Source organism: Anomaloglossus baeobatrachus, unplaced genomic scaffold (assembly GCF_048569485.1).
Source record: "Anomaloglossus baeobatrachus isolate aAnoBae1 unplaced genomic scaffold, aAnoBae1.hap1 Scaffold_608, whole genome shotgun sequence".
In the NCBI taxonomy this organism is placed as follows: Eukaryota; Metazoa; Chordata; class Amphibia; order Anura; family Aromobatidae; genus Anomaloglossus; species Anomaloglossus baeobatrachus.
Genome location: NW_027444973.1, coordinates 123548 through 147016, shown reverse-complemented (window position 1 = coordinate 147016; position 23469 = coordinate 123548). Strand labels below are relative to the sequence as shown.

The following is a 23469-nucleotide window of genomic DNA, read 5'->3' as shown; positions in this document are numbered from 1 at the left end:
GTATTTCATGATCCTGAGGCGACTGAGAACCCTTTAATAAAGGAATCCTTTTTCACTTGAATTGTCAAGTGATACTTACCAGTGACTATCACGTAATGTTACAGGTAGTTGCATTTTCTTCCTCTTCTTTCTCTCCTTTCTTCTTTGTCACACGGTCCATTGTGTTATAGCCCACGTGTCATGATAACACTTGTACCATCTTTTCATTTAGATTCCACCTACAATTATTTACCGATTCCAGTTCTGAAATAGGCTTTCATGATCTACTCACTAGAATTCTCAAGTGCATAAGGTACTGAGACATATACATGTTCACACCATTATAAAGAACAAAGTATAAACATTGAGGTTTTTCTCACACCCATGTTCCTGTGTTCTTTGATATGATATGTGTTCATTTCCTTCACTATATAGGATTGCAAGTTTTCCATTTGTACCTTAATGGCAATGACGCTATACAATTGAACACATATCATCCTGTTATCCATATAGGTGTGTATTTACCTGCTTGACTATTTTTGGTTGTTTGATCCAGAATGTTTCTCCAGATAGGTCATGTGGAAATTTTCTTTCCTCAGTACAAATGTTTTCACTATGGCTTTGGAAAAATTTTTTGTATGTGCATCATGGTCATTTGACCCATTGTACTCTCAAGTAGCAATATATTGTACTGTTATGTTGTACTATGTACTAATTACGTGTTTATATGGTTTTGTAACCCTTTATGATCTTAGATAACAGATAACTTTATCCTTGATAAAGACCTAAAAACAAGGTCGAAACGTTGGATGAATTATCCTTTTGCACAAATAAAGAATTTTCAGCATTCCAAGAGTTCTTTTCTTACGTTATTGATCACTATAGTGTGCCAGAGCTATTTCTATTGAATTGACTCTTATTTTTTCTGAGCACCTGCTATATACACAGTGACCCAGACATATTCAAGTTTCATTCAGAAGGCAGAGGGAAGCCTTAGCAGCTGAGCCTATATCTTGGCTTGTGAGCATTAGAACAGGCCGGCGATTACAGGGTAACATGAAAAATGTCCAGCTTGCATTATGACTAGAACATGACAATATCCTTTTAAGTACTAACCTATGATGCGTTCCTAAGCAGTTGATGTTATATGTTCTACATTTCATTTTCTGCATACTTTACAAGTAGTAGAATTTGCTTTGATATAGGCAACTGGATTTTCACAATGAAAAGGCAAAGGATAACGCCCGAAAAAGACGCCATACATTATGTCAGTGCCATCACTGACAAACCTGGATTGACCATGAAATACATCAATCCCCTTAAAGGTGAGTTAAAACAAGTTTTAACTAAATTGCCTTAATATTGTCATGCATTAGAATGACTGTCTTAGGTAATGATAAATATTTTCTACAGGAAGAGGAGTGTTTGCTGAAACTGAAATCGAAAAAGGGAGTTTTGTTGCAGAATATCGAGGCGAGCTCACGTATGCACTTACGATGGTAGACAACTACTCGAGATTTATGGTTGTGGTACAAGTCAAAGATCTAATGGCCCATACTGCAGCGAAGGTCTTCCAAGCACACTTATGCAGACCTCATGGCTACTCAGAGAGAGTCCTCACAGATCAAGGCACAGCCTTTGAAGCGGAAATCTTCAAGGACTTCTGCAGCTTTTACCGATGCAGGAAGATGCGCACTACACCCTACCATGCTCAAACCAATGGTTATCAACCTGCTCAGGACTTTACCCCATATTCCAGATGTGGCCTTACAAGTGATTTATAGAGGGGTAACAATACGTTGGGATCACCGGATCTAATCTCCCTTTTTATACACCCTAAAATCTTGTTTGCTTTAGAATAAACAATAACATCATAAAGGTATAGCAGTACCGTTTCAAAGTTTCGGTGTCCCAAGCAGCATTCCATCAGCCTCTGGAAGGTTCCTGGCAAATTGCACAGCTCGAAGGGCATGCTTTTGAACTCGCAGAGACCCATCGGGGTGGCAAAGGCGGTCTTCTCCCGGTCTGCCTCAGCAACGGACACTTGCCAATAGCGACTAGTGAGATCAAGGGTAGAAAAATAATTTGCAGTTCTCAATGCAGCTAGCTATTCCTCAATACAGGGGAGTGGTGCTGTCCTTCTTCTTTAACAGGACCAACGGAGCTGCCCAGAGGCTACAACTGTCACGGATAACCCCAGCCTCCTTCATGTTGCTCAACATGTCCTTGGTACACTGGTAATGTGCAGGTAGTTTTGGCTTATATCTCTCTTTGATGGGTGGGTGTGCACTTGTGGGGATGTAGTGTTTGACCCCTTTTATTCTTCAAAAGTCTAGCGGATGTTTGCTGAAGACTTGCTCGTATTCTTGCACTAGCTTGTAGACCCCCTTCTTGTGATGTGAAGGTGTGGAGTCAGTGCCTACGTGTAATTCCTTACACCACTCCTCTGGCTGACTTGGTGAGCTGTCACTGAATGGGTGGGCTGAAGCAATGGTGGATGCTGCTGTTTGGATAGCATGTGTATCTACTGAGAACAGCTTATCAATGGTGGCAAATCGGAGCAGCTTAATCTCTTGCTCTCCGCAGTTCAACACTCTCATGGGCACTCTTCCCTTCCATATTAATGAATAAAACTATGATGTAAATAGCATATAGATACCCCACAAATGCAGATAAAAGTAGGTTATGGGAAAAGGGGGAATAGAGAAACAGGAAAATAGTGGAATAAAGTATACCTTCCAGGTGGGAGAGGAAATGGCAGCACAGCCAGTGGAGGTGAAGCAAGGGGAGCCTGCAACTAAAGAGTTGAGAGCGTTATCACATGGTGACTGAGCCTGATTGTAACGGGAGCATAGAGGTGCCGATCCTGTCTTACCTGCGTTGGTGTAGAAGTGGGTGTCCTGTGGTGGAGTCAGCTATGTGCAGTGGTGGCCGTGGGTTCTTTTATGTGCGACCGTAGTAATAGCTGCGCCCACTTCCTGTATGGGAGTGGAATGCAGTGAGGGTAATGGAACGCACGCCTGCGCATTTGTGTTTAACGTCGCGCATGTGCAGAACGGAGAAAAGGCTGCGCTCACTTCCTAATAAAAGGGAGTGAGACGCATCTGGGAAGGGAAGGGAAAAGATTAGGGTTTGGGGATGATGAAAGGGCTTTCTACGGGCAAGGATGGCAAAGGGTGGCAGTGACGGAAAGTCAGGCAGCCTGTCCTGTCCTGTCCGTCCGTCTTTTTGTATCATGAATTGGAAAGACTGCAAGGGGGAGGGGAGGTGCTTGTGTCCAAAAGGAGGAGTTATTCAGATTCATTGCAGTGGGCGGCGGCTGCAAAAAGCACCATTCTTCTTGTTTTTGCTCTGCAAAACAGCCTTTTCAAGGGTTGGCTTGGGTGACAAAATGTCTTCTGTAGGCGTGGGTTTGTCTCCCTCTCCCTAAGATGTGTCCGGTATAGGCCAGGGTGCCACTCAAGGCCGTAACCAATTCGGGTTATAGCTTCTCGGCCTTTTGGCTAAGATCAAGTGTAGTTTCGGAGGACGCTACCTTGGTCGGTACTGGAAGGTGCCTGGGATTGCACGTCTGCCGGCCTTGAGGAAGTGTGTGCGCCTTCTGGTGACACATAGCCCTCTCGTGCCTGGACGGTTCCCAGGCAACGGGAGGCGATCACCTTTGTTATTTTGAAGTCCTACTGATAAACAGAAAAAAAAAAAAATTAAATCTGTTCTTATCAGTTTAATATCTGATACGTCCCCTCTCTGGGGACCATATATTAAATGGATTTTTAGAACAAGGAGATGGAAAAAATCTTGCTCTGTCCACTCCACGCATTGACCTGGTATTGCAGTACCTCCAGGACCGGTGCACCCCTTCTTAACCCAGTTTCCAAAAGCAGAGCTCAATTCACCTGATTCAAATGAGCCCCATTAGTGAATTGAAAGAAAGCAAAAACTTTATATGCACCTCAATTTGGCCAATTCACTTTTCACACTTTCACCCTTTTTTTTATCTTTCACACCTTTTACTTGCTTTATTGATGCAAAAAGCTGTGCCAAATAGCAAACTCATCTCCACTCAACTTGACCAACTCTGCTATGTCCCGTGCAGTATCTTATTCTCAGTCTTATCTAGATCATTTGCAATTGAATAGAATAGATCCCTTTTGGCTGCTTATGACTGTGTAAAATATGTAGTTTTACTGGGCTGGGATGAGAGAATCCATTGAAGCATGGTGTAGGGATTGTGGTTCCTGTGTGCTAAGAAGAGAGGCTGGCACCAGCCAGAAAGCCCCATTGCAGCCAATAATCACTTAATAACTTTTTCAACTTGTCATCATATGGGAGGCCTTCCATTCCTTGTAGTAGTCTAGTTGCCCACCTTTGAACTGATTTTAACTTCTGAATGTCCTTTTTAAAATGTGGAGCCCAAAACTGGTTCCCATATTCCAGATGTAGCCTTACAAGTGATTTATAGAGGTGTAACAATACGTTGGGATCACGGGATCTAATCTCCCTTTTTATACACCCTAAAATCTTGTCCCAAGCAGCATTCCATCAGCCTCTGGAAGGTTCCTGGCGCATTGCACAGCTCGAAGGGCATGCTTTTGAACTCGCAGAGACCCATAGGGGTGGCGAAGGCGGTCTTCTCCCGGTCTGCCTCAGCAACGGACACTTGCCAATAGTGACTAGTGAGATCAAGGGTAGAAAAATAATTTGCAGTTCTCAATGCAGCTAGCGATTCCTCAATACGGGGAGTGGTGCCGTCCTTCTTTTTTAATAGGATCAACAGAGCTGCCCAAAGGCTACAACTGTCACGGATAACCCCAGCCGCCTTCATGTTGCTCAACATGTCCTTGGTACACTGGCAATGTGAAGGTGGTATTGGCTTATAGCTCTCTTTGATGGGTGGGTGTGCACCTGTGGGGATGTGGTGTTGGACCCCTTTTATTCCCCCAAAATCTAGCGGGCTTCCCACCGGTAACCCGCTCCCCAGCTTGGATGGATTCTGAGGGAGCCCCTTTTGCCCGCAGGCTCTGGCCCTGGGAACTGTAGCCTTGGCGGTGACTGTGCTTCCCTCTACGGTGTGAGCTGTTGCCTTCAATCGGGTCTTGACTGCTGGGAAACCCTGGAGGTTCCTGTCGCTAACGGATTTGACCGGTTTTACGGCGACTCCTAGCCTGGTCGGGGTCCGTAGGCCCTGCCGGATGGTGCTGGCTTCTCTTCACTCCCCGATCTGGTACCGGCGGGCCACCGCCCATCCCCGGTCCGTACGGTTCACTCCAATCAGCCTCTCCTGCAGAAGGTCACCACCGTCTGCCAACCTTGCTGAGTGCCCGGGCCACACACCCGGACACGGTCAGTCTCCTCTCCTCTTCACTTCTCTAACTCCAAAACTGATCTCTAATCTGACTCCTTTTCCCGCCACCAGGACTGTGAACTCCACGGTGGGTGGGATCAACCGCCTGGCCCACCCCCTGGTGTGGACATCAGCCCCTGGAGGAAGGCAACTAGGATTTGTGTTTAGCTTCGGTGTGCCTAGCCGGAGTGTAGAGTGTGTTGGTGTAGTACCTGTGACGACCTGGCTTGTCCAGGGCGCCACATTCCCCTATAGTAAAATGCAGACCGTCCGCGGGCTGCCCGTCCATCACCGGTTTTATTTTCACAACTGAAAAAGAATAAAACGGTAAAACATGTAAAAGCATCATAAACATTTTACAACGGTACAGCTTCCGCTCTTCTCCCACCCAAACAGCCTTTATGTACGTCTCTTCTCAGGGACATCGGAGTGCCACACAATGTTTTACGTAAAATCTTTCATGTATTGATCTCAAAAAGTAACATACATTAGCTCTATCTCACTATTGGGTATGTGCCCTTAACATTTCCGCTATGAAAAATCATTTTGGTGTCATTTTGGAAGGTTTTCTGGTGAGTCCGTAAAAATGGCGTAAAACGCGGACAAAATTATTCACAGCTGTGACTTTTGAGTGATAAATGCTTCAAGGGGTCTTCCCCATGCTGTTGCAATGTCATTTGAGCACTCTTCGGAGACTGCATCTGTTATAGTTTTGGAGAAAAATGTGTTCATTTCATGTATGCGCGAAATGCCTTAAAAATGGCTTTAAAATGGATTTGGAGCATGGAGACGATTATCTCGGGATTGCAAGATAACCAAACAAAACTTTTAGTGGATTTCTACTTATTTTATTAAATATCATCTCCACCAAACAGGACAAGCTTGCATCTGTTATAGTTTTGGAGAAAAATGTGTTCATTTCATGTATGCGCGAAATGCCTTAAAAATGGCTTTAAAATGGATTTGGAGCATGGAGACGATTATCTCGGGATTGCAAGATAACCAAACAAAACTTTTAGTGGATTTCTACTTATTTTATTAAATATCATCTCCACCAAATAGGACAAGCTTGCATGTGTTATAGTTTTGGAGAAAAATGTGTTCATTTCATGTATGCGCAAAATGCCTTTGAAATGGCTTTAAAATGGATTTGGAGCATGGAGACGATTATCTCAGGATGGCAATATAAAAAAACGAAACTTTTAGTAGATTTCTACTTATTTTATTAAATATTATCTCCACCAAACAGGACAAGCTTGCATCTGTTATAGTTTTGGAGAAAAATGTGTTCATTTCATGTATGCGCGAAATGCCTTAAAAATGGCTTTAAAATGGATTTGGAGCATGGAGACGATTATCTCGGGATTGCAAGATAACCAAACAAAACTTTTAGTGGATTTCTACTTATTTTATTAAATATCATCTCCACCAAACAGGACAAGCTTGCATCTGTTATAGTTTTGGAGAAAAATGTGTTCATTTCATGTATGCGCGAAATGCCTTAAAAATGGCTTTAAAATGGATTTGGAGCATGGAGACGATTATCTCGGGATTGCAAGATAACCAAACAAAACTTTTAGTGGATTTCTACTTATTTTATTAAATATCATCTCCACCAAACAGGACAAGCTTGCATCTGTTATAGTTTTGGAGAAAAATGTGTTCATTTCATGTATGCGCGAAATGCCTTAAAAATGGCTTTAAAATGGATTTGGAGCATGGAGACGATTATCTCGGGATTGCAAGATAACCAAACAAAACTTTTAGTGGATTTCTACTTATTTTATTAAATATCATCTCCACCAAACAGGACAAGCTTGCATCTGTTATAGTTTTGGAGAAAAATGTGTTCATTTCATGTATGCGCGAAATGCCTTAAAATGGCTTTAAAATGGATTTGGAGCATGGAGACGATTATCTCCGGATTGCAAGATAACCAAACAAAACTTTTAGTGGATTTCTACTTATTTTATTAAATATCATCTCCACCAAACAGGACAAGCTTGCATCTGTTATAGTTTTGGAGAAAAATGTGTTCATTTCATGTATGCGCGAAATGCCTTAAAAATGGCTTTAAAATGGATTTGGAGCATGGAGACGATTATCTCGGGATTGCAATATAACCAAACAAAACTTTTAGTGGATTTCTACTTATTTTATTAAATATCATCTCCACCAAACAGGACAAGCTTGCATCTGTTATAGTTTTGGAGAAAAATGTGTTCATTTCATGTATGCGCGAAATGCCTTAAAAATGGCTTTAAAATGGATTTGGAGCATGGAGACGATTATCTCGGGATTGCAAGATAACCAAACAAAACGTTTAGTGGATTTCTACTTATTTTATTAAATATCATCTCCACCAAACAGGACAAGCTTGCATCTGTTATAGTTTTGGAGAAAAATGTGTTCATTTCATGTATGCGCGAAATGCCTTAAAAATGGCTTTAAAATGGATTTGGAGCATGGAGACGATTATCTCGGGATTGCAAGATAACCAAACAAAACTTTTAGTGGATTTCTACTTATTTTATTAAATATCATCTCCACCAAACAGGACAAGCTTGCATCTGTTATAGTTTTGGAGAAAAATGTGTTCATTTCATGTATGCGCGAAATGCCTTAAAAATGGCTTTAAAATGGATTTGGAGCATGGAGACGATTATCTCGGGATTGCAAGATAACCAAACAAAACTTTTAGTGGATTTCTACTTATTTTATTAAATATCATCTCCACCAAACAGGACAAGCTTGCATGTGTTATAGTTTTGGAGAAAAATGTGTTCATTTCATGTATGCGCAAAATGCCTTTGAAATGGCTTTAAAATGGATTTGGAGCATGGAGACGATTATCTCGGGATTGCAAGATAACCAAACAAAACTTTTAGTGGATTTCTACTTATTTTATTAAATATCATCTCCACCAAACAGGACAAGCTTGCATCTGTTATAGTTTTGGAGAAAAATGTGTTCATTTCATGTATGCGCGAAATGCCTTAAAAATGGCTTTAAAATGGATTTGGAGCATGGAGACGATTATCTCGGGATTGCAAGATAACCAAACAAAACTTTTAGTGGATTTCTACTTATTTTATTAAATATCATCTCCACCAAACAGGACAAGCTTGCATCTGTTATAGTTTTGGAGAAAAATGTGTTCATTTCATGTATGCGCGAAATGCCTTAAAAATGGCTTTAAAATGGATTTGGAGCATGGAGACGATTATCTCGGGATTGCAAGATAACCAAACAAAACTTTTAGTGGATTTCTACTTATTTTATTAAATATCATCTCCACCAAACAGGACAAGCTTGCATCTGTTATAGTTTTGGAGAAAAATGTGTTCATTTCATGTATGCGCGAAATGCCTTAAAAATGGCTTTAAAATGGATTTGGAGCATGGAGACGATTATCTCGGGATTGCAAGATAACCAAACAAAACTTTTAGTGGATTTCTACTTATTTTATTAAATATCATCTCCACCAAACAGGACAAGCTTGCATGTGTTATAGTTTTGGAGAAAAATGTGTTCATTTCATGTATGCGCAAAATGCCTTTGAAATGGCTTTAAAATGGATTTGGAGCATGGAGACGATTATCTCAGGATGGCAATATAAACAAACGAAACTTTTAGTAGATTTCTACTTATTTTATTAAATATTATCTCCACCAAACAGGACAAGCTTGCATCTGTTATAGTTTTGGAGAAAAATGTGTTCATTTCATGTATGCGCGAAATGCCTTAAAAATGGCTTTAAAATGGATTTGGAGCATGGAGACGATTATCTCGGGATTGCAAGATAACCAAACAAAACTTTTAGTGGATTTCTACTTATTTTATTAAATATCATCTCCACCAAACAGGACAAGCTTGCATCTGTTATAGTTTTGGAGAAAAATGTGTTCATTTCATGTATGCGCGAAATGCCTTAAAAATGGCTTTAAAATGGATTTGGAGCATGGAGACGATTATCTCGGGATTGCAATATAACCAAACAAAACTTTTAGTGGATTTCTACTTATTTTATTAAATATCATCTCCACCAAACAGGACAAGCTTGCATCTGTTATAGTTTTGGAGAAAAATGTGTTCATTTCATGTATGCGTGAAATGCCTTAAAAATGGCTTTAAAATGGATTTGGAGCATGGAGACGATTATCTCGGGATTGCAAGATAACCAAACAAAACTTTTAGTGGATTTCTACTTATTTTATTAAATATCATCTCCACCAAACAGGACAAGCTTGCATCTGTTATAGTTTTGGAGAAAAATGTGTTCATTTCATGTATGCGCGAAATGCCTTAAAAATGGCTTTAAAATGGATTTGGAGCATGGAGACGATTATCTCAGGATGGCAATATAAACAAACGAAACTTTTAGTAGATTTCTACTTATTTTATTAAATATTATCTCCACCAAACAGGACAAGCTTGCATCTGTTATAGTTTTGGAGAAAAATGTGTTCATTTCATGTATGCGCGAAATGCCTTAAAAATGGCTTTAAAATGGATTTGGAGCATGGAGACGATTATCTCGGGATTGCAAGATAACCAAACAAAACTTTTAGTGGATTTCTACTTATTTTATTAAATATCATCTCCACCAAACAGGACAAGCTTGCATCTGTTATAGTTTTGGAGAAAAATGTGTTCATTTCATGTATGCGCGAAATGCCTTAAAAATGGCTTTAAAATGGATTTGGAGCATGGAGACGATTATCTCGGGATTGCAAGATAACCAAACAAAACTTTTAGTGGATTTCTACTTATTTTATTAAATATCATCTCCACCAAACAGGACAAGCTTGCATCTGTTATAGTTTTGGAGAAAAATGTGTTCATTTCATGTATGCGCGAAATGCCTTAAAAATGGCTTTAAAATGGATTTGGAGCATGGAGACGATTATCTCGGGATTGCAAGATAACCAAACAAAACTTTTAGTGGATTTCTACTTATTTTATTAAATATCATCTCCACCAAACAGGACAAGCTTGCATCTGTTATAGTTTTGGAGAAAAATGTGTTCATTTCATGTATGCGCGAAATGCCTTAAAAATGGCTTTAAAATGGATTTGGAGCATGGAGACGATTATCTCGGGATTGCAAGATAACCAAACAAAACTTTTAGTGGATTTCTACTTATTTTATTAAATATCATCTCCACCAAACAGGACAAGCTTGCATGTGTTATAGTTTTGGAGAAAAATGTGTTCATTTCATGTATGCGCAAAATGCCTTTGAAATGGCTTTAAAATGGATTTGGAGCATGGAGACGATTATCTCAGGATGGCAATATAAACAAACGAAACTTTTAGTAGATTTCTACTTATTTTATTAAATATTATCTCCACCAAACAGGACAAGCTTGCATCTGTTATAGTTTTGGAGAAAAATGTGTTCATTTCATGTATGCGCGAAATGCCTTAAAAATGGCTTTAAAATGGATTTGGAGCATGGAGACGATTATCTCGGGATTGCAAGATAACCAAACAAAACTTTTAGTGGATTTCTACTTATTTTATTAAATATCATCTCCACCAAACAGGACAAGCTTGCATCTGTTATAGTTTTGGAGAAAAATGTGTTCATTTCATGTATGCGCGAAATGCCTTAAAAATGGCTTTAAAATGGATTTGGAGCATGGAGACGATTATCTCGGGATTGCAAGATAACCAAACAAAACTTTTAGTGGATTTCTACTTATTTTATTAAATATCATCTCCACCAAACAGGACAAGCTTGCATCTGTTATAGTTTTGGAGAAAAATGTGTTCATTTCATGTATGCGCGAAATGCCTTAAAAATGGCTTTAAAATGGATTTGGAGCATGGAGACGATTATCTCGGGATTGCAAGATAACCAAACAAAACTTTTAGTGGATTTCTACTTATTTTATTAAATATCATCTCCACCAAACAGGACAAGCTTGCATCTGTTATAGTTTTGGAGAAAAATGTGTTCATTTCATGTATGCGCGAAATGCCTTAAAAATGGCTTTAAAATGGATTTGGAGCATGGAGACGATTATCTCGGGATTGCAAGATAACCAAACAAAACTTTTAGTGGATTTCTACTTATTTTATTAAATATCATCTCCACCAAACAGGACAAGCTTGCATCTGTTATAGTTTTGGAGAAAAATGTGTTCATTTCATGTATGCGCGAAATGCCTTAAAAATGGCTTTAAAATGGATTTGGAGCATGGAGACGATTATCTCCGGATTGCAAGATAACCAAACAAAACTTTTAGTGGATTTCTACTTATTTTATTAAATATCATCTCCACCAAACAGGACAAGCTTGCATCTGTTATAGTTTTGGAGAAAAATGTGTTCATTTCATGTATGCGCGAAATGCCTTAAAAATGGCTTTAAAATGGATTTGGAGCATGGAGACGATTATCTCGGGATTGCAATATAACCAAACAAAACTTTTAGTGGATTTCTACTTATTTTATTAAATATCATCTCCACCAAACAGGACAAGCTTGCATCTGTTATAGTTTTGGAGAAAAATGTGTTCATTTCATGTATGCGCGAAATGCCTTAAAAATGGCTTTAAAATGGATTTGGAGCATGGAGACGATTATCTCGGGATTGCAAGATAACCAAACAAAACGTTTAGTGGATTTCTACTTATTTTATTAAATATCATCTCCACCAAACAGGACAAGCTTGCATCTGTTATAGTTTTGGAGAAAAATGTGTTCATTTCATGTATGCGCAAAATGCCTTAAAAATGGCTTTAAAATGGATTTGGAGCATGGAGACGATTATCTCGGGATTGCAAGATAACCAAACAAAACTTTTAGTGGATTTCTACTTATTTTATTAAATATCATCTCCACCAAACAGGACAAGCTTGCATCTGTTATAGTTTTGGAGAAAAATGTGTTCATTTCATGTATGCGCGAAATGCCTTAAAAATGGCTTTAAAATGGATTTGGAGCATGGAGACGATTATCTCGGGATTGCAAGATAACCAAACAAAACTTTTAGTGGATTTCTACTTATTTTATTAAATATCATCTCCACCAAACAGGACAAGCTTGCATGTGTTATAGTTTTGGAGAAAAATGTGTTCATTTCATGTATGCGCAAAATGCCTTTGAAATGGCTTTAAAATGGATTTGGAGCATGGAGACGATTATCTCGGGATTGCAAGATAACCAAACAAAACTTTTAGTGGATTTCTACTTATTTTATTAAATATCATCTCCACCAAACAGGACAAGCTTGCATCTGTTATAGTTTTGGAGAAAAATGTGTTCATTTCATGTATGCGCGAAATGCCTTAAAAATGGCTTTAAAATGGATTTGGAGCATGGAGACGATTATCTCGGGATTGCAAGATAACCAAACAAAACTTTTAGTGGATTTCTACTTATTTTATTAAATATCATCTCCACCAAACAGGACAAGCTTGCATCTGTTATAGTTTTGGAGAAAAATGTGTTCATTTCATGTATGCGCGAAATGCCTTAAAAATGGCTTTAAAATGGATTTGGAGCATGGAGACGATTATCTCGGGATTGCAAGATAACCAAACAAAACTTTTAGTGGATTTCTACTTATTTTATTAAATATCATCTCCACCAAACAGGACAAGCTTGCATCTGTTATAGTTTTGGAGAAAAATGTGTTCATTTCATGTATGCGCGAAATGCCTTAAAAATGGCTTTAAAATGGATTTGGAGCATAGAGACGATTATCTCGGGATTGCAAGATAACCAAACAAAACTTTTAGTGGATTTCTACTTATTTTATTAAATATCATCTCCACCAAACAGGACAAGCTTGCATGTGTTATAGTTTTGGAGAAAAATGTGTTCATTTCATGTATGCGCAAAATGCCTTTGAAATGGCTTTAAAATGGATTTGGAGCATGGAGACGATTATCTCAGGATGGCAATATAAACAAACGAAACTTTTAGTAGATTTCTACTTATTTTATTAAATATTATCTCCACCAAACAGGACAAGCTTGCATCTGTTATAGTTTTGGAGAAAAATGTGTTCATTTCATGTATGCGCGAAATGCCTTAAAAATGGCTTTAAAATGGATTTGGAGCATGGAGACGATTATCTCGGGATTGCAAGATAACCAAACAAAACTTTTAGTGGATTTCTACTTATTTTATTAAATATCATCTCCACCAAACAGGACAAGCTTGCATCTGTTATAGTTTTGGAGAAAAATGTGTTCATTTCATGTATGCGCGAAATGCCTTAAAAATGGCTTTAAAATGGATTTGGAGCATGGAGACGATTATCTCGGGATTGCAATATAACCAAACAAAACTTTTAGTGGATTTCTACTTATTTTATTAAATATCATCTCCACCAAACAGGACAAGCTTGCATCTGTTATAGTTTTGGAGAAAAATGTGTTCATTTCATGTATGCGCGAAATGCCTTAAAAATGGCTTTAAAATGGATTTGGAGCATGGAGACGATTATCTCGGGATTGCAAGATAACCAAACAAAACTTTTAGTGGATTTCTACTTATTTTATTAAATATCATCTCCACCAAACAGGACAAGCTTGCATCTGTTATAGTTTTGGAGAAAAATGTGTTCATTTCATGTATGCGCGAAATGCCTTAAAAATGGCTTTAAAATGGATTTGGAGCATGGAGACGATTATCTCAGGATGGCAATATAAACAAACGAAACTTTTAGTAGATTTCTACTTATTTTATTAAATATTATCTCCACCAAACAGGACAAGCTTGCATCTGTTATAGTTTTGGAGAAAAATGTGTTCATTTCATGTGTGCGCGAAATGCCTTAAAAATGGCTTTAAAATGGATTTGGAGCATGGAGACGATTATCTCGGGATTGCAAGATAACCAAACAAAACTTTTAGTGGATTTCTACTTATTTTATTAAATATCATCTCCACCAAACAGGACAAGCTTGCATCTGTTATAGTTTTGGAGAAAAATGTGTTCATTTCATGTATGCGCGAAATGCCTTAAAAATGGCTTTAAAATGGATTTGGAGCATGGAGACGATTATCTCGGGATTGCAAGATAACCAAACAAAACTTTTAGTGGATTTCTACTTATTTTATTAAATATCATCTCCACCAAACAGGACAAGCTTGCATCTGTTATAGTTTTGGAGAAAAATGTGTTCATTTCATGTATGCGCGAAATGCCTTAAAAATGGCTTTAAAATGGATTTGGAGCATGGAGACGATTATCTCGGGATTGCAAGATAAACAAACAAAACTTTTAGTGGATTTCTACTTATTTTATTAAATATCATCTCCACCAAACAGGACAAGCTTGCATCTGTTATAGTTTTGGAGAAAAATGTGTTCATTTCATGTATGCGCAAAATGCCTTAAAAATGGCTTTAAAATGGATTTGGAGCATGGAGACGATTATCTCGGGATTGCAAGATAACCAAACAAAACTTTTAGTGGATTTCTACTTATTTTATTAAATATCATCTCCACCAAACAGGACAAGCTTGCATGTGTTATAGTTTTGGAGAAAAATGTGTTCATTTCATGTATGCGCAAAATGCCTTTGAAATGGCTTTAAAATGGATTTGGAGCATGGAGACGATTATCTCAGGATGGCAATATAAACAAACGAAACTTTTAGTAGATTTCTACTTATTTTATTAAATATTATCTCCACCAAACAGGACAAGCTTGCATCTGTTATAGTTTTGGAGAAAAATGTGTTCATTTCATGTATGCGCGAAATGCCTTAAAAATGGCTTTAAAATGGATTTGGAGCATGGAGACGATTATCTCGGGATTGCAAGATAACCAAACAAAACTTTTAGTGGATTTCTACTTATTTTATTAAATATCATCTCCACCAAACAGGACAAGCTTGCATCTGTTATAGTTTTGGAGAAAAATGTGTTCATTTCATGTATGCGCGAAATGCCTTAAAAATGGCTTTAAAATGGATTTGGAGCATGGAGACGATTATCTCGGGATTGCAAGATAACCAAACAAAACTTTTAGTGGATTTCTACTTATTTTATTAAATATCATCTCCACCAAACAGGACAAGCTTGCATGTGTTATAGTTTTGGAGAAAAATGTGTTCATTTCATGTATGCGCAAAATGCCTTTGAAATGGCTTTAAAATGGATTTGGAGCATGGAGACGATTATCTCAGGATGGCAATATAAACAAACGAAACTTTTAGTAGATTTCTACTTATTTTATTAAATATTATCTCCACCAAACAGGACAAGCTTGCATCTGTTATAGTTTTGGAGAAAAATGTGTTCATTTCATGTATGCGCGAAATGCCTTAAAAATGGCTTTAAAATGGATTTGGAGCATGGAGACGATTATCTCGGGATTGCAAGATAACCAAACAAAACTTTTAGTGGATTTCTACTTATTTTATTAAATATCATCTCCACCAAACAGGACAAGCTTGCATCTGTTATTGTTTTGGAGAAAAATGTGTTCATTTCATGTATGCGCGAAATGCCTTAAAAATGGCTTTAAAATGGATTTGGAGCATGGAGACGATTATCTCGGGATTGCAAGATAACCAAACAAAACTTTTAGTGGATTTCTACTTATTTTATTAAATATCATCTCCACCAAACAGGACAAGCTTGCATGTGTTATAGTTTTGGAGAAAAATGTGTTCATTTCATGTATGCGCAAAATGCCTTTGAAATGGCTTTAAAATGGATTTGGAGCATGGAGACGATTATCTCAGGATGGCAATATAAACAAACGAAACTTTTAGTAGATTTCTACTTATTTTATTAAATATTATCTCCACCAAACAGGACAAGCTTGCATCTGTTATAGTTTTGGAGAAAAATGTGTTCATTTCATGTATGCGCGAAATGCCTTAAAAATGGCTTTAAAATGGATTTGGAGCATGGAGACGATTATCTCGGGATTGCAAGATAACCAAACAAAACTTTTAGTGGATTTCTACTTATTTTATTAAATATCATCTCCACCAAACAGGACAAGCTTGCATCTGTTATAGTTTTGGAGAAAAATGTGTTCATTTCATGTATGCGCGAAATGCCTTAAAAATGGCTTTAAAATGGATTTGGAGCATGGAGACGATTATCTCGGGATTGCAAGATAACCAAACAAAACTTTTAGTGGATTTCTACTTATTTTATTAAATATCATCTCCACCAAACAGGACAAGCTTGCATCTGTTATAGTTTTGGAGAAAAATGTGTTCATTTCATGTATGCGCGAAATGCCTTAAAAATGGCTTTAAAATGGATTTGGAGCATGGAGACGATTATCTCGGGATTGCAAGATAACCAAACAAAACTTTTAGTGGATTTCTACTTATTTTATTAAATATCATCTCCACCAAACAGGACAAGCTTGCATCTGTTATAGTTTTGGAGAAAAATGTGTTCATTTCATGTATGCGCGAAATGCCTTAAAAATGGCTTTAAAATGGATTTGGAGCATGGAGACGATTATCTCGGGATTGCAAGATAACCAAACAAAACTTTTAGTGGATTTCTACTTATTTTATTAAATATCATCTCCACCAAACAGGACAAGCTTGCATCTGTTATAGTTTTGGAGAAAAATGTGTTCATTTCATGTATGCGCGAAATGCCTTAAAAATGGCTTTAAAATGGATTTGGAGCATGGAGACGATTATCTCGGGATTGCAAGATAACCAAACAAAACTTTTAGTGGATTTCTACTTATTTTATTAAATATCATCTCCACCAAACAGGACAAGCTTGCATCTGTTATAGTTTTGGAGAAAAATGTGTTCATTTCATGTATGCGCGAAATGCCTTAAAAATGGCTTTAAAATGGATTTGGAGCATAGAGACGATTATCTCGGGATTGCAAGATAACCAAACAAAACTTTTAGTGGATTTCTACTTATTTTATTAAATATCATCTCCACCAAACAGGACAAGCTTGCATGTGTTATAGTTTTGGAGAAAAATGTGTTCATTTCATGTATGCGCAAAATGCCTTTGAAATGGCTTTAAAATGGATTTGGAGCATGGAGACGATTATCTCAGGATGGCAATATAAACAAACGAAACTTTTAGTAGATTTCTACTTATTTTATTAAATATTATCTCCACCAAACAGGACAAGCTTGCATCTGTTATAGTTTTGGAGAAAAATGTGTTCATTTCATGTATGCGCGAAATGCCTTAAAAATGGCTTTAAAATGGATTTGGAGCATGGAGACGATTATCTCGGGATTGCAAGATAACCAAACAAAACTTTTAGTGGATTTCTACTTATTTTATTAAATATCATCTCCACCAAACAGGACAAGCTTGCATCTGTTATAGTTTTGGAGAAAAATGTGTTCATTTCATGTATGCGCGAAATGCCTTAAAAATGGCTTTAAAATGGATTTGGAGCATGGAGACGATTATCTCGGGATTGCAATATAACCAAACAAAACTTTTAGTGGATTTCTACTTATTTTATTAAATATCATCTCCACCAAACAGGACAAGCTTGCATCTGTTATAGTTTTGGAGAAAAATGTGTTCATTTCATGTATGCGCGAAATGCCTTAAAAATGGCTTTAAAATGGATTTGGAGCATGGAGACGATTATCTCGGGATTGCAAGATAACCAAACAAAACTTTTAGTGGATTTCTACTTATTTTATTAAATATCATCTCCACCAAACAGGACAAGCTTGCATCTGTTATAGTTTTGGAGAAAAATGTGTTCATTTCATGTATGCGCGAAATGCCTTAAAAATGGCTTTAAAATGGATTTGGAGCATGGAGACGATTATCTCAGGATGGCAATATAAACAAACGAAACTTTTAGTAGATTTCTACTTATTTTATTAAATATTATCTCCACCAAACAGGACAAGCTTGCATCTGTTATAGTTTTGGAGAAAAATGTGTTCATTTCATGTGTGCGCGAAATGCCTTAAAAATGGCTTTAAAATGGATTTGGAGCATGGAGACGATTATCTCGGGATTGCAAGATAACCAAACAAAACTTTTAGTGGATTTCTACTTATTTTATTAAATATCATCTCCACCAAACAGGACAAGCTTGCATCTGTTATAGTTTTGGAGAAAAATGTGTTCATTTCATGTATGCGCGAAATGCCTTAAAAATGGCTTTAAAATGGATTTGGAGCATGGAGACGATTATCTCGGGATTGCAAGATAACCAAACAAAACTTTTAGTGGATTTCTACTTATTTTATTAAATATCATCTCCACCAAACAGGACAAGCTTGCATCTGTTATAGTTTTGGAGAAAAATGTGTTCATTTCATGTATGCGCGAAATGCCTTAAAAATGGCTTTAAAATGGATTTGGAGCATGGAGACGATTATCTCGGGATTGCAAGATAAACAAACAAAACTTTTAGTGGATTTCTACTTATTTTATTAAATATCATCTCCACCAAACAGGACAAGCTTGCATCTGTTATAGTTTTGGAGAAAAATGTGTTCATTTCATGTATGCGCAAAATGCCTTAAAAATGGCTTTAAAATGGATTTGGAGCATGGAGACGATTATCTCGGGATTGCAAGATAACCAAACAAAACTTTTAGTGGATTTCTACTTATTTTATTAAATATCATCTCCACCAAACAGGACAAGCTTGCATGTGTTATAGTTTTGGAGAAAAATGTGTTCATTTCATGTATGCGCAAAATGCCTTTGAAATGGCTTTAAAATGGATTTGGAGCATGGAGACGATTATCTCAGGATGGCAATATAAACAAACGAAACTTTTAGTAGATTTCTACTTATTTTATTAAATATTATCTCCACCAAACAGGACAAGCTTGCATCTGTTATAGTTTTGGAGAAAAATGTGTTCATTTCATGTATGCGCGAAATGCCTTAAAAATGGCTTTAAAATGGATTTGGAGCATGGAGACGATTATCTCGGGATTGCAAGATAACCAAACAAAACTTTTAGTGGATTTCTACTTATTTTATTAAATATCATCTCCACCAAACAGGACAAGCTTGCATCTGTTATAGTTTTGGAGAAAAATGTGTTCATTTCATGTATGCGCGAAATGCCTTAAAAATGGCTTTAAAATGGATTTGGAGCATGGAGACGATTATCTCGGGATTGCAAGATAACCAAACAAAACTTTTAGTGGATTTCTACTTATTTTATTAAATATCATCTCCACCAAACAGGACAAGCTTGCATGTGTTATAGTTTTGGAGAAAAATGTGTTCATTTCATGTATGCGCAAAATGCCTTTGAAATGGCTTTAAAATGGATTTGGAGCATGGAGACGATTATCTCAGGATGGCAATATAAACAAACGAAACTTTTAGTAGATTTCTACTTATTTTATTAAATATTATCTCCACCAAACAGGACAAGCTTGCATCTGTTATAGTTTTGGAGAAAAATGTGTTCATTTCATGTATGCGCGAAATGCCTTAAAAATGGCTTTAAAATGGATTTGGAGCATGGAGACGATTATCTCGGGATTGCAAGATAACCAAACAAAACTTTTAGTGGATTTCTACTTATTTTATTAAATATCATCTCCACCAAACAGGACAAGCTTGCATCTGTTATTGTTTTGGAGAAAAATGTGTTCATTTCATGTATGCGCGAAATGCCTTAAAAATGGCTTTAAAATGGATTTGGAGCATGGAGACGATTATCTCGGGATTGCAAGATAACCAAACAAAACTTTTAGTGGATTTCTACTTATTTTATTAAATATCATCTCCACCAAACAGGACAAGCTTGCATGTGTTATAGTTTTGGAGAAAAATGTGTTCATTTCATGTATGCGCAAAATGCCTTTGAAATGGCTTTAAAATGGATTTGGAGCATGGAGACGATTATCTCAGGATGGCAATATAAACAAACGAAACTTTTAGTAGATTTCTACTTATTTTATTAAATATTATCTCCACCAAACAGGACAAGCTTGCATCTGTTATAGTTTTGGAGAAAAATGTGTTCATTTCATGTATGCGCGAAATGCCTTAAAAATGGCTTTAAAATGGATTTGGAGCATGGAGACGATTATCTCGGGATTGCAAGATAACCAAACAAAACTTTTAGTGGATTTCTACTTATTTTATTAAATATCATCTCCACCAAACAGGACAAGCTTGCATCTGTTATAGTTTTGGAGAAAAATGTGTTCATTTCATGTATGCGCGAAATGCCTTAAAAATGGCTTTAAAATGGATTTGGAGCATGGAGACGATTATCTCGGGATTGCAAGATAACCAAACAAAACTTTTAGTGGATTTCTACTTATTTTATTAAATATCATCTCCACCAAACAGGACAAGCTTGCATCTGTTATAGTTTTGGAGAAAAATGTGTTCATTTCATGTATGCGCGAAATGCCTTAAAAATGGCTTTAAAATGGATTTGGAGCATGGAGACGATTATCTCGGGATTGCAAGATAACCAAACAAAACTTTTAGTGGATTTCTACTTATTTTATTAAATATCATCTCCACCAAACAGGACAAGCTTGCATCTGTTATAGTTTTGGAGAAAAATGTGTTCATTTCATGTATGCGCGAAATGCCTTAAAAATGGCTTTAAAATGGATTTGGAGCATGGAGACGATTATCTCGGGATTGCAAGATAACCAAACAAAACTTTTAGTGGATTTCTACTTATTTTATTAAATATCATCTCCACCAAACAGGACAAGCTTGCATCTGTTATAGTTTTGGAGAAAAATGTGTTCATTTCATGTATGCGCGAAATGCCTTAAAAATGGCTTTAAAATGGATTTGGAGCATGGAGACGATTATCTCGGGATTGCAATATAACCAAACAAAACTTTTAGTGGATTTCTACTTATTTTATTAAATATCATCTCCACCAAACAGGACAAGCTTGCATCTGTTATAGTTTTGGAGAAAAATGTGTTCATTTCATGTATGCGCGAAATGCCTTAAAAATGGCTTTAAAATGGATTTGGAGCATGGAGACGATTATCTCGGGATTGCAAGATAACCAAACAAAACGTTTAGTGGATTTCTACTTATTTTATTAAATATCATCTCCACCAAACAGGACAAGCTTGCATCTGTTATAGTTTTGGAGAAAAATGTGTTCATTTCATGTATGCGCGAAATGCCTTAAAAATGGCTTTAAAATGGATTTGGAGCATGGAGACGATTATCTCGGGATTGCAAGATAACCAAACAAAACTTTTAGTGGATTTCTACTTATTTTATTAAATATCATCTCCACCAAACAGGACAAGCTTGCATCTGTTATAGTTTTGGAGAAAAATGTGTTCATTTCATGTATGCGCGAAATGCCTTAAAAATGGCTTTAAAATGGATTTGGAGCATGGAGACGATTATCTCGGGATTGCAAGATAACAAAACAAAACTTTTAGTGGATTTCTACTTATTTTATTAAATATCATCTCCACCAAACAGGACAAGCTTGCATGTGTTATAGTTTTGGAGAAAAATGTGTTAATTTCATGTATGCGCAAAATGCCTTTGAAATGGCTTTAAAATGGATTTGGAGCATGGAGACGATTATCTCGGGATTGCAAGATAACCAAACAAAACTTTTAGTGGATTTCTACTTATTTTATTAAATATCATCTCCACCAAACAGGACAAGCTTGCATCTGTTATAGTTTTGGAGAAAAATGTGTTCATTTCATGTATGCGCGAAATGCCTTAAAAATGGCTTTAAAATGGATTTGGAGCATGGAGACGATTATCTCGGGATTGCAAGATAACCAAACAAAACTTTTAGTGGATTTCTACTTATTTTATTAAATATCATCTCCACCAAACAGGACAAGCTTGCATCTGTTATAGTTTTGGAGAAAAATGTGTTCATTTCATGTATGCGCGAAATGCCTTAAAAATGGCTTTAAAATGGATTTGGAGCATGGAGACGATTATCTCGGGATTGCAAGATAACCAAACAAAACTTTTAGTGGATTTCTACTTATTTTATTAAATATCATCTCCACCAAACAGGACAAGCTTGCATCTGTTATAGTTTTGGAGAAAAATGTGTTCATTTCATGTATGCGCGAAATGCCTTAAAAATGGCTTTAAAATGGATTTGGAGCATGAAGACGATTATCTCGGGATTGCAAGATAACCAAACAAAACTTTTAGTGGATTTTTACTTATTTTATTAAATATCATCTCCACCAAACAGGACAAGCTTGCATGTGTTATAGTTTTGGAGAAAAATGTGTTCATTTCATGTATGCGCAAAATGCCTTTGAAATGGCTTTAAAATGGATTTGGAGCATGGAGACGATTATCTCAGGATGGCAATATAAACAAACGAAACTTTTAGTAGATTTCTACTTATTTTATTAAATATTATCTCCACCAAACAGGAAAGGCTTGCATCTGTTATAGTTTTGGAGAAAAATGTGTTCATTTCATGTATGCGCGAAATGCCTTAAAAATGGCTTTAAAATGGATTTGGAGCATGGAGACGATTATCTCGGGATTGCAAGATAACCAAACAAAACGTTTAGTGGATTTCTACTTATTTTATTAAATATCATCTCCACCAAACAGGACAAGCTTGCATCTGTTATAGTTTTGGAGAAAAATGTGTTCATTTCATGTATGCGCGAAATGCCTTAAAAATGGCTTTAAAATGGATTTGGAGCATGGAGACGATTATCTCGGGATTGCAAGATAACCAAACAAAACTTTTAGTGGATTTCTACTTATTTTATTAAATATCATCTCCACCAAACAGGACAAGCTTGCATCTGTTATAGTTTTGGAGAAAAATGTGTTCATTTCATGTATGCGCGAAATGCCTTAAAAATGGCTTTAAAATGGATTTGGAGCATGGAGACGATTATCTCGGGATTGCAAGATAACCAAACAAAACTTTTAGTGGATTTCTACTTATTTTATTAAATATCATCTCCACCAAACAGGACAAGCTTGCATGTGTTATAGTTTTGGAGAAAAATGTGTTAATTTCATGTATGCGCAAAATGCCTTTGAAATGGCTTTAAAATGGATTTGGAGCATGGAGACGATTATCTCGGGATTGCAAGATAACCAAACAAAACTTTTAGTGGATTTCTACTTATTTTATTAAATATCATCTCCACCAAACAGGACAAGCTTGCATCTGTTATAGTTTTGGAGAAAAATGTGTTCATTTCATGTATGCGCGAAATGCCTTA

At 36.8% G+C, this 23469-nt stretch overlaps 1 pseudogene; it reads left to right on the top strand.

The window, feature by feature from the left end:
- The first annotated feature begins 3633 nt into the window (after window positions 1–3633).
- LOC142285661 (U2 spliceosomal RNA) lies at window positions 3634–3840 on the top strand (annotated as a pseudogene).
- The last annotated feature ends 19629 nt before the right edge of the window (window positions 3841–23469 follow it).